The sequence below is a fragment of the Kryptolebias marmoratus genome, linkage group LG5 (genome assembly GCF_001649575.2).
Source record: "Kryptolebias marmoratus isolate JLee-2015 linkage group LG5, ASM164957v2, whole genome shotgun sequence".
Lineage (NCBI taxonomy): Eukaryota > Metazoa > Chordata > Actinopteri > Cyprinodontiformes > Rivulidae > Kryptolebias > Kryptolebias marmoratus.
In genome coordinates this window covers 13155838-13167720 of record NC_051434.1, presented here as the reverse complement: position 1 = coordinate 13167720, position 11883 = coordinate 13155838, and the positions used below count along the sequence as shown (strand labels likewise).

Below are 11883 nucleotides of genomic sequence, written 5' to 3'. Positions count from 1 at the left end.
CCCCCCCCCCCCCCCAACCCCCTCTTCCTTTTTAACAAAATAATCATTCCCAGACATGCACCGGTACACCTGACTAACATTCCCTCCCAAATGGGTTGCATTTACAGACAGAGAGGTATTTGTGGGGTTTTTGTTTGTTTGTTTGTTTTAGAAAAACATAAAAAAAAAAGTTGTATTGCAGCCGTATATTCAGTAAACACTGAGGTTTAACGGTGATTGTCAGACGTGATCCACACAAGCGGACTTATCGGTCAGCGGGAGCCAAAATCCCAAACCAGCACACAGCGAGCAGGAAATCTGACTTCTGCGGGCCTTCCTTTCCCTCCCCGTTCACCTTTGACCTCAAGAATAAAGATCCTGTGATGTGTGTGTAAAAGGGGATTCCCTCTGCCTTCACTCCAATCAGGCTCCGCAATTATGCTTGACTCTCCAGAATTTATTGTGAAGCGTGTGTGTGTGTGTGTGTGTGTGTGTGTGTGTGTGTGTGTGTGCATGTCTCCAGTTCAAGTACGAAGGGTTACTGTCAACACAGGCACCTGCTTGTCCACTGCCGCCCCAGCAACCCCCTCGGGGCGATGTGTTGCTAACCCTCGCCAACCTTTCCTCTTTTTTTCGGTTTCGCCCAGATGCTGAGAGTCGGGGGGGGGGGCCTCTCCGAAGACCTCTTAACACCCTGACACCGCGGCCAGACACCTGCGGTCCGCCAGCGCAAACGCAGCGCGCGCACACAAGCCGTCTTTCTCTCCGCCGGCGGCGGGAGCCCTCGCCCGCGGTGCCAGGGGTGGCGAGGGGTTAACTGGCAGGGTCAGGCTGACAACAGTTGCTCAGTCCAGTGGGAGGAAGTGACTACATCACACCCTCAGAAATGTCATGTCTCGCTCTCACACACACACACACACGTCAGAGTGTGTTTAACTCAGCTGGAGTGTGGCCCGGGGCACTGTTAAAACCACTCGCTCAAGGGCCACTCTTGCACCGGATGAACTGTCCATTTATCACTCGCGCTTGGCTAAGCTTTTGATAAACTCCCCGCTTCTCTTTAAAAAGCTGAAACTCCGACTGGAACCGGTGATTACCCCATTCACTTTATTATCATTAGAACAATAAATCCTGGCCTTAGCCTCATTGTGATATTGGGCCTCGGAGTCCATCCTTTCATATCCCACGTCTGCTTTTTTTTTTTGTTTTTTTTTATTTTATTTCTCCTTTCTACAAGGCACGCTTGATGTATGACTTTAATTTTCATACTGTGTGCGCATAATAAATGACTAAGCACAGAGTTGAGGTTCTATCCAAGTTGGTGGTTAACAGCGAGCAGAACGGATCCAAACACCAGTGACCCACCAGTTTGGAGCAGAAAGACCAGAGAGGAGCAGACAGGCAGACTGCCAAAGCAGCTCTGTGTCTGAGCTGCTTAAACAAACGGGAATTAAAGAAAAAGGTACAGGTAAACCCCCTTTTTTTTAAATTTCTCCTCCGTAATTAGTTTTAAGCAGCTGCGTCTCTTTTCAGCGTCGAGTTCTGGGAGGAAGATGCTCGGTCCACTTTATTTGTTTGACCTTACATGACTGGTCCGGCGGTTGGAATGTGTGGCGATGGGGCTGGGAGGAGCGTGAGGAGAGGAGGGAGACCACATCGAGCAGTGGTCAAACTGTCAGAGCTCGGGACCGCAGGAGTCTGGAGCAAAGGAACATGATTCATGGTTTATGGGTTACCTCACTGAGGGGGGGGGGAAGACGGTCCAATTCCTGTACGAAGATACTGCTGATGTCTCCGCCAACGGCCATGCATCAACTTGTTCTGTCAAAAGTCCTGCACCAAAAATATCCCCACTATTTCCCCTTGAGTGGAAGTTTTCAGATGTGTTTTTTTTTTGTTTTTTTTTACGAGTGCTCGAGGCGAGGCGAAAACCGTCGCGAATGACGCTCGAGAAAAAAATAATAATAAAAAGAGAGAAAAGAAATGACAAATCCGAAATTTTATGTAAAACGTTGGAGCGAACGCACGGAGAGGCACCACGTGGCTTTCCTATCGCGTTGTAAAAGAAGCAGGGAAAGGAAATCGTAAGAGACAATTTCCCAGCGTGAGTGTGTCTGCCAGCCCGCGAGTGTCTGCTCGCGTTCCTTCTCCAACCTCATTCCAGTCACGAGATGCGTTTTCGTTCCACCTGCCGCTTAATACCTCTCCTCGCCGCGGGACGACCGTTTAACTGGTACACTCCCACTCGACGCGGGCGGGGGGTCCACCTTGATGAAACTCCACTTGGGGGGCTCCCGTTTTGGTCGGCGACATGCTTGGGGTAATGATATCTTCGGTAGCCCCGAGCCTCTGCATCTGGCTGCTTCAATCTTCCCCTGGCTGCTTACTCATGCTGACCGGTCCGAGTCAATTCCAAACGGCCCAGCGGGTATGTGGGCGTAGCGTGGAGATATACAGGCCATACGGGCAGACGTAGGTGTGTAAAAGTGCGAATGCTGGACAAACTTATCCGCTGTGCACACCTTAAGGGAAAGTCTCATTCTGGTGCTTCGGGTGAACAAAGAAATGTGCAAAACTTAACTGAGCCGCTTGTATGTCTGTAACAACACGTGTTAATATAACCTAAAAATTCACCTTCTGCAACTGTGGATTAATATAGAAAATCAAATTTACATCTATTTGAGCATCAATGTGGAAAACAGCAAGAACTGCCTTTGCACTGGCCACAATTACACCTCAGGTAACTTCATCTTCCCTTATTTAAAGCCTTCTGACACCTTTAGTTGGCCTTTTATTGAAATGTTTCAACTCTTAGTTGGCCTTCCGGTACATTTAGTTTAGTTCAGTCTATCTTAGCTTGTATTTAGTTTAGGTTTTAAAATCCTAGTTTAGTTTATGTTAGCTTATTATCAGTTTAGTTTGGTTTTCCTCAGTTTATCTTTAGTATGACTCGTTTTAGATTCGTTTATTTTTTGCGTTTTCATGATGTACAGCACTTTGAACCGCCTTGTTATAAACTGCTATATGAAAAAATTTGACTTGACTTCAGTAGAAGACTGAAGGCCTGCCAGAAATTCGAAAAATCGGATAGCTTACACCACATTGAGAGGTGGTTTGGGACACATAGGGCAGCATTATTTTTTGCAGGGTAAATGCAAATGTGTCCGGGGTCACATCCAAGGACGACCCACCCAACCGACACGTCTCCTGCAGGTGATGTTTGGAGTTTAACAAAGCCCAATTCAGACTTACATACTCTGCAAATACACATGAAGTATTAAGACACTCTCGTGAGCCTGAGCTGCCTTCTGTGCACCCACCCTGTCAGGATCACACTCCCCTAACACGACATTACCGCCAAAGATACCAAGATACGCAGCAGGTCGTTTCCCTGATCTTATCACGATCACAGTCATAGCGTAGACATGAGGCCAGCACAGCCAGACCTGCTTCCAATTTTTGGTGACCAAGCCACGCTGGTGCATGCACGCCATGGTTCCCCCCGTGCTCCACCCAGGACCCCAGTAACCGCCACCGTGATGAACCGCCACAAGTTCTGTTAATGCTCACAACCCTCCACAAACTACCACAACCTATCACGCATAATGGGTTAGGTTGTGTTAACGTGCACCCTGAAATGATATTCCGTTATCTGGCTGATTTTTTACGCCATATTGGGGTCATTGTCCCGTGTGGTGGGGGCCAGCGGTTGTTGTAATCTGATTTAAAGCTGGTCCAAACGATATACAAGTCTGCGACTTCTTTTCTACCCGGGCGATGGAGGCGAGTAACGCAACCAGCTACACTACAGAAGCCTATTAAGGCTTCGAGTTTTCACGGCGTAGAGCAGATTCTAATGACAGGCGAAAGAGCGCAACAATTCAGGTGAGAGTAACGGGCTGATATGTTTGTGGATTAAAGTAAAAAAAAAAAAAAACAGTCTTAATGAAGCCTGATCAACTGCTGCGAGTTTCATTAGCTTAAACATTTTGTATTATGTCACAGCTGGAGGTTACCACTGAGCGTGTGAGGAGGAGGAAAAACACTGACGGCGTATAAAGATGTACGCTGTCTGCCGCTCCCCTTCGGCTGGAGCGTGAGGCACAACGGCACGGTGTGTCAGAGCGGCGTTTGTCAGGGATCAAAGCGTCAGCTAAGTTTTTATTCTGAACTCAATCCAGACTCGAAGCTAGACGGTTGAAGCGTGTTAAGGGAATACTTGGCGTAGTTATCAAAGGGGGGGGGGTTTGAGACTAGGTTCCAACAACGGGCAGAGCTGCAGATTTATCACAGCAGCTCAGAGGTGACTACTCCGCTGAGTCACGCAATCAAAGCTGACAGAACTCGTAATTTTTTTTTTTTTTTTTTGGGGGGGGGTAATCTCATCACGTTAGAGAAACGAGAGGAAATGCTGATATGGAAGCGAGGAGGGCAAAAAAAAAAAATCCGTCAGGATCTGCGAGCGTTCCCACCCACTGGGAATAATTCTACGGCATTATATAGACATTTCAGATGGAAATACAAAGTTTGCAGGGGTTCTGAGCTGCGGGCTGCTCAGAAGACCACAACACAGGCATGGAGCAGAGGAGTAGGAGGAGGTCAACGAGACTTAAAAGCCTCCTCTAATGTGGCCCTGGCACGACACACACACACACACACACACACACACAATCTCTTATTTTTAGACAAAGGCGCACACACACACACATTTGCAATGCAACTCCATCACCTCTGCACTCCCTGCGACTGACCCGAGGCGTCAGGGGAATTCTCCACATTGTTTACGCCTCACCTCCTGTAAATTATTGTTTGGAAGCTCGATGTCTCGTAAAAAAAATTACAATCATTTTTTTTTTTTTTTTTGATGCTGGCCTTTCTTGATAAAAGCATATAACAGTGATTCATTTCTGGATGTAGAGGTTTAAATAAGTTCTGCTGAGCATTACTTGTTTTTTTTCCTCTTTCTTTTTTTTTTTTGTTTGACAGTTAAACCACCCATCCTCTTTGTCTGAGCGCGGAGAAACACAGCTAACATTTTAGGGGACCTGTGTTAGTCAGGTAGGAAGGAAAATTGCAGGTTTGGAGCAAACCCATTTTGTGAAGTCGAGCAGATATTTTTCTGGGAGGTGAGAGGCCAGTGCGACCTGAGCGGGAATCTCGCTGATCCCCGCACAGCGGCGGACGGACATCGCAGCTGTAACTTCTTGGGGAAAAAACAAAAAACACACACCGCAGACCGATTTGACAATTAACGCCGCCATTTTTAAAGTAACGGGCGCGGGCCGGGCCTGAGCGCAGGAAGAGGGTGAGCAGGAAGGCACGTGTGTGGGCAGAGCAGCCTCGTGTCAATCAAACAGCTCTCTCCACATCCACGGTGTCTTTTTATGTTGGGAATGCTGCTTTTTGGCACAACAGTGGCAGACTTTAAAAGACGTTCTTCGGGATATTATGCTAACATTCGAAGGAACATCTTACCTACCAGGGAAAAAGGTAAGTTTGTAGTTTTTTGGAGGGTTTTGAGCCTATGATATTCCGTCAATTCCCTGCAGTCAGCATGTGCAGAAATGTTTTTATTAAATGTCTTTTAATCTAATGAACCCCTTACCAGTCGACCTCTTGACACAACAATACCACTATTGTGAAAGACTTCAGGAAGTTGAGTGATTGCTTGTGAAAATACTTTTTCCCCCCATGAAGTGGCCCCAGGATTTTATTTAGGACAAAGTGTAAAGGCATAAAAAGTCAGGCAGAAATAATCTTCCAAACTTTTTTTTTTATTTGCCCCTTTCCATTTATTTTAATAAAAAAATAATATTTAAAATTCATCATGGTTCATCAAGCCATGATTGCCACAGTAGGGGTAAAAATATTCCCCCCATAGCAACACATTAGCAGCAGGACCTGATGTAAAACCGGCAACGCTAAAACCCACAGCAGGATTTAGATTAATGCATCTCTTCACCACACTTCCACACACTGATCAAACTTTGTATACGTGTGTGTGTGTGTGTGTGTGTGTGTGTGGGTGTGTGTAGACACCATAAACACACGTGAGCCCACACGTTTCATTAATGCAGTCCTTTAAGGGTCTGTGGCAAACTCTGCAGAGTGCCGTGGGCTGCTAGATGCTCTCTTTTTCCTCTCTGTCCAGGACACACACACACACACACACACACACACACACACCCTCCTTTTACCAGTGCCACCCAGACTTGGACTGGACCCAGACCAACAGCTTTAAAATGAGCCATCATGGCCATGCCATGCTCTGAGCCCCACCGCAGGGCCCTGATTAAAACCCATGACTTCAAACTTTCCAAACTGTCAAAAAAAAAAAAAAAAAAAAAACGTCAAGGGGAGAGAGGTACCAAAAGAAAGAAAATGTCATATATATATATATATATATAAACTGTTGTGGCACAGACTCACTTTCATCGCGTCATCTGAGCTGGTGTTTGTGTCACTCAGACAGCTGTGTGTGTGTTTGTGAGTGTGTGTGTGTGGCTCGGACGCTGATTGGTGGTCTGCGTTTCCCCACTCTGATGACAATGGTGTTTCTTTTTGTCTTACCGTAATATGGGGCAGAGATTTTTTTTTATAGGCCAGCTAAAGGTCAAACCTTTCCAGGTTCTACAAAAATAGACAAAAAGTATTTACAGATGCTCGCCTTTTACACTTACAAGGCAACGACGGCACCGCCGTCTAAACCAGCCTGGTTCTGTTGAATTAATTAAGTCTAATAAATGCAACACGTGATGGAGATTAGATGACAGACTGTAATTGTTTATAGGACTGTAATTCAATTTTATTTCATACGGAAATCTCACAAAGCATCTATCGTTTCTGGTTGGGGAAGCTTAAGAGAAGCAAACAGTACGTGTGTCAACAGTGCTCCCTGCTGGACAAACAAGGAACTGCAAGGCTCCTCCAGACAAACTTGAGAGCTGGATCGTGCTCTAATGGTGATAAAAACCTAGAAATGTAAGGTTTAAATCTGCTGAACTAGAATATAATAGAACAACTTCAAAGATAGCTGATTTGTAACTATTCTAAACAATATATATAATTTTAATTTTTTCTTGGAGGATGTCTGGAGCTCATTTGTTTGCGGATAAAGTTGGACATTTTTTAACTCAGAATGTAAGAAAGAGTCATATCAACCTTGTCACATAAAGTGTCAAAAAAAAAAAACACTAAAACCAAAGCGGCTCTTTGAGCAGAGGGCGAGCTGAAGCCGTGCACCGGTTTAAATTTAAAAAAAAAACCCTGGAGAGGAGAGTCGAAGGGATCTTAGAGCAGAGACCACCCAGGCAAACGTTAAAGACCCACTGGTGTTTTACACATGTATGAAAACACACACACAACAAGGAGGGGGCCCGCATGTCAAAAAAGTCAAGTTCAACAAAATGCAAACCGAGAAGAAGAACATGAGAAGGTTCATTGAGGGAAAAAGAGAAACACAAAAGTGCGTTTCTGCTCCTCTCGAGCGCTCATCAGATGACAAATATTATTCTGAGTGACGGCCATTTTGGCCGAGGAAAGAAAAAAAAAAACTGAGGGAGGAAGATGAAGAAAGGTTCATGTACCTTATTATACGGTGATCATGGGAGAAAATCGCAATCATCTGTGACTTGCTTGGAATACCTTAGGCACTGCAGAGACTTTTTCTCCTTCTTCTTCTAACATCTAAGGGGTTCTCTGTGTTTTAACAGCCTTGATCGTTTTGACAGAAACCGTGTTGGACCCCGCATCGATTCGGCAATGTAAAGCAGGAGTGAAGGCTGTGCCCTTTTGACAGCAGTTTCTTTTGCTTTTCTTCTTCTTTTATGAAGATGATCGTGAGCGCATGAAAGGAAAGCCATCGCGGTTAAGATTATAAGAGAAAAGGCGGCGTGAATGCGGACGCGCAGAAATACAAGAAACCGTTACCTCGGGGCTGTAACGCTTTCAAAAGACAAGGCGCCGAGCTGAACAGTTCGAGATCCTTTAGAAAACACACACACACTCTGATCTGGTCTGTTATGTCATCCTTCTGTTTGAGCTGGATTGTAGAACGTCTCGGAGAAAAGAAAAACAACAAACGAAACGCGGCTGAGGTCACTGTTTCACACCTCCCGTAATGTGTTCACTTCGCAGCAATTATCACACGTTGACCTGAAACGCTGCAGAGCAAACCGTGGAAATGAAACCTCTTCGGCAGCGTCGGGTTCCCGTGACACAGCTGGTGCAGTCGCATTAGCTTCCACGTATTAACAGATCTTCATTACAGACAAAAGCCACAGAGGTTGCCCTTAAAGTGCACTACATGCAGTTAATATTTCCCTCTGCTTTCTTACACCACAGAGGTTCAACAAACTAAATAGGAACCTTTTATTCCCCCTCAATGTTAGGCTTACATAGGTAGAATAAAAAACAACTAAACGCTGTATTTTACTTTCATGCGGACACTGATAAGTCGTTGATGTGTTGTGAGCTAAAGATCGGACTTCCTGTGTTGTAGCACAACCCCTCTTTTAGTTTTAATGAGCTGCTTTGAGCTCGGATCACTGCTCCCGACTACTTGAAGCAGGTTTTTCGTATTCCAAGACGCGACCCATCTGCCTGTGACGATCTGCCTGTTGTCAAAGCTAATCCAGGTTTCACGCCACAGGGAGAAAACTGAAGTTTGCACGCAGCAGATGGCTTCGAGGAGACAGATGATTAACAAGAGGTTGATTGAAACATGATATATATTACAGTAAATTAAAAGGTGAAAACCTCGGCAGCATGTTTCACCCCTTTCTGACTCCGTGTCATCACTCGGTTTTATGGTTCCTGCACGGACTTTATCACTTCACACCAAGCCCTGTGAGTGTTTTCCCCTGCTATACTCCAACCAGACAAATTCATATAACAAACAAACTCCTCTAAGCTGACTCTGTAAACTATTCAACCCTCGTCGTAATGAGCCCCAGACGTGGATTCTAACAACTCTGGAGGTAATTGAAAGGCCAGTCCTATTGGATTAAACCCTGAGGCACTTCTTTTTTTTTTTTTTTTTTTTATAAAGCTGTTGATAAAAATCTAAAGTTCAGGGCGTATTTAAGGATATTTAATGGACTCGGGAGATTGTGGGAGAAACACTAAAGTAAACACTGAAACTGGACCGCTGTGCTGCCAACGGTCAGGATCATTTAATAAATTTAGAGTTTGATTTCTTGACTCTATTAATGAAAAATGTGGAAGTTATGTGACGTGTGTGTGGGGTTGTATATGTGTGTCCGCATGTATACATTTCTGTGAATATGTTTATGCAGATATGTGTTAATATATATAAAAGTCTGAATGCTTATGTGCGAGGGTAGATGTGTTTTTCTTTTCAGAGTAGAGCCAGAACACGAGGTTTGTTTTCAAATTAAAGGCCATTAGCAGTCCACTAAATGTGGGAAGAAAGCCTCCTTCAAGGAGTGAATTCATGACCGACCTGAGCTGTGCAGAGCCTGAAAACTAACGGCCTAGAAAATATTGCAAAAGAAATAAAAAAAAAAAGATCCCAGACTCAAAGTTTTGCATGAAGACGCCCAAACCTTAACATAAAGCGCTGAACTTTTAACCCCGAGAGGGGTTTTTTCCGACGCTGCAATATCAAATTATACCCAAATACGCACAGAGTTTTATCTCAGAGAACAATTACTGCTTCAGGACCAGAGCTGTGGCTTCTCCAACATTAGCGTCGATCTTCTGTTTAGGTTTCTCCTCACCTACGACCAACTTTCTGTTCCGTCTTCTTTTACTTTTTTTTTGCTTTCTTTTTCTTTCTGCTGCAAGCTAATATGCTGTAGGTGTTTTATGGCGTGCAGACACTCAAACTAGCAGATGCAAAATACTTAGTATACAATTAGTGCTTCTGTAAAGACAATTCACTCCAACAGTCCATTAATGATAATATTAGGGCTGTTCCTGCAAGATCGTAATGAATCGTAATAAATCGCAAAAAATTGCAAATTTCATGCTGATAATATTCTTGGCAATCGGCCGGACCCCCGCTGTGCTGAACAGAACAGCAGCTGATTTAGATGATAGCAGCCGAAACGCTGAAGCACGAGGAGAGCATCGTGATGACAGATTAAAAAAAAAAAAGAAGAAGAAAATGTGGATTTATTGGCTGATAACATTTTCACAATATTCCACAACACTACTGCAATTCCATCTTTTGTCTTAAGTTTCAGTTCTTTTTTATTAGTTCGTTTGCTTATTTATAGTTTGCAGATCCCCCTTTAATATGGAGTAGTTTCTTTGTATTTTTAATTTGATTTTGTACACAACATCTACTTCATGTCTTAGCATCCTTACAGACAGACTCTCCCATTTGTTGTTTTATTTCAGATAGATTTGTTTTCCAATTTTGGGGGGGGAGGTTTATTATTTTTCATCCAGGTCTTTTGTGTAAACATGATCATATTGTTAAAGTAAAGCTATAAAACTGCAACTAACCCACCGTCCACCTGTTTTGTTGCTGCTGTTTTTATTGACTTTGTAGTTTGGTTCAGCGGACTGAAGCAGGGGTCAATCCTGGTCCTGGAGGGCCACTATCCTGCATGTTTTCCTTGTTTCTCTGCTACAACACACCTGATTCGGTGGTTAAATCACTTCTTCATGTTCTGCAGAAGCCTGTTAATCACCCATTGATTCGAATCAGGTGTGTTGAAGCAGAGAAACAAGGAAAACATGCAGGATGGAGGCCCTCGAGGACCAGGATTGGACACTCCTGGACTGAAGGAACCACACGAGCCAGCACACTTTGTTTGACCTCAGTAGCTCCTGGTAAAGTCACACAGACAACACAAGTCCTCCTTTAGTTGCCCCGCTCTGTCCTTAGACGAAGCGTTCTTCCTCGCAACAACCGAGCCCTTTCATAACAATTAGGGTGGAAATTAATAGCTGGAGCCAACCGTGACTGGGGCTAACCCGATTGTCTGAGACAACAGAAACTTGTTACGGACAGATCTGCGAGCATCTGAAAGGAGAAGGAAAAATACTCGGGCGTCACGACAAGCAGACAGAAAAGCTGGTCACGGAAAGAAAACGCCTCGTCGCTTAAGAGTCACACAAGCTTAAAACTCTCTCTCTCTTTCGCACACACACACACACAAACAAACAACCAAACATGAGATCAGGAGGTCAAAAGTTCATGAGGATATAGGAGAGTCCCTGACTTGTCTGCTAGGTTTTTTTTACAATTACATTGATATCCACTTGTAGTAAATTAGTTTTATTGTGAAATCAAATTATTTTTGTAAGTTATTTTGAAAATTCATGCCCCCGGTGGCATCTCCACGCAGAACAGACTGTGAACTGCAGCAACCTCTGTGAAATACTAATAAATTGTTGGGGTTTTTTCTCAACTTAGGAGTTCAAGAAGACAAGACAGGAGCATCTATGTGATCATAAAACGCCCAAAATTCTTTGGAATATTCCATAACAACAAAAAGACAGAAAGATCCAGGGAAAAGCAGCAGGAAGAGAGGTAATGAGGGAAGCAAATCCAGAAAAAAGTAATAATAAACGACAACAAATTGAAAAAAAGCAGTAGTATTTGGGATAAAACACCAAACTTATCTTGGTATCTGTTACAGATGCTCATTTAATTATTAAAAGAAAGTGTTTTAGAAAATGAAAATGCTTACACAAAAAAAAACAGAAAAACCTTCACACTAAAAAAACATAACTAACGTACAGATAGTTTGTTCATTCTGATGCTTAGGTAGTAATAAACATGAAGTTGTCAGTGTAGCTGCGGCCTAAAACCCTAAAAAAAAAACAACAACAAAAAGAAAGCGGCCTGAACAAACACGCAGCCAGAAACACAGGCAGGTGCTGCCTTCCTCTTTCTTCCCCTCGACACACACACACACACACACACAC

The 11883-nt window shown here is 43.9% G+C and overlaps 1 protein-coding gene across 6 annotated transcripts in view; it reads right to left on the bottom strand.

Annotated features, from left to right (window-relative positions):
* Positions 1–11883, bottom strand: part of LOC108241504 (cytoplasmic dynein 1 intermediate chain 1) — a 56974-nt gene that overhangs the window by 39672 nt on the left and 5419 nt on the right. The window lies entirely within an intron of this gene.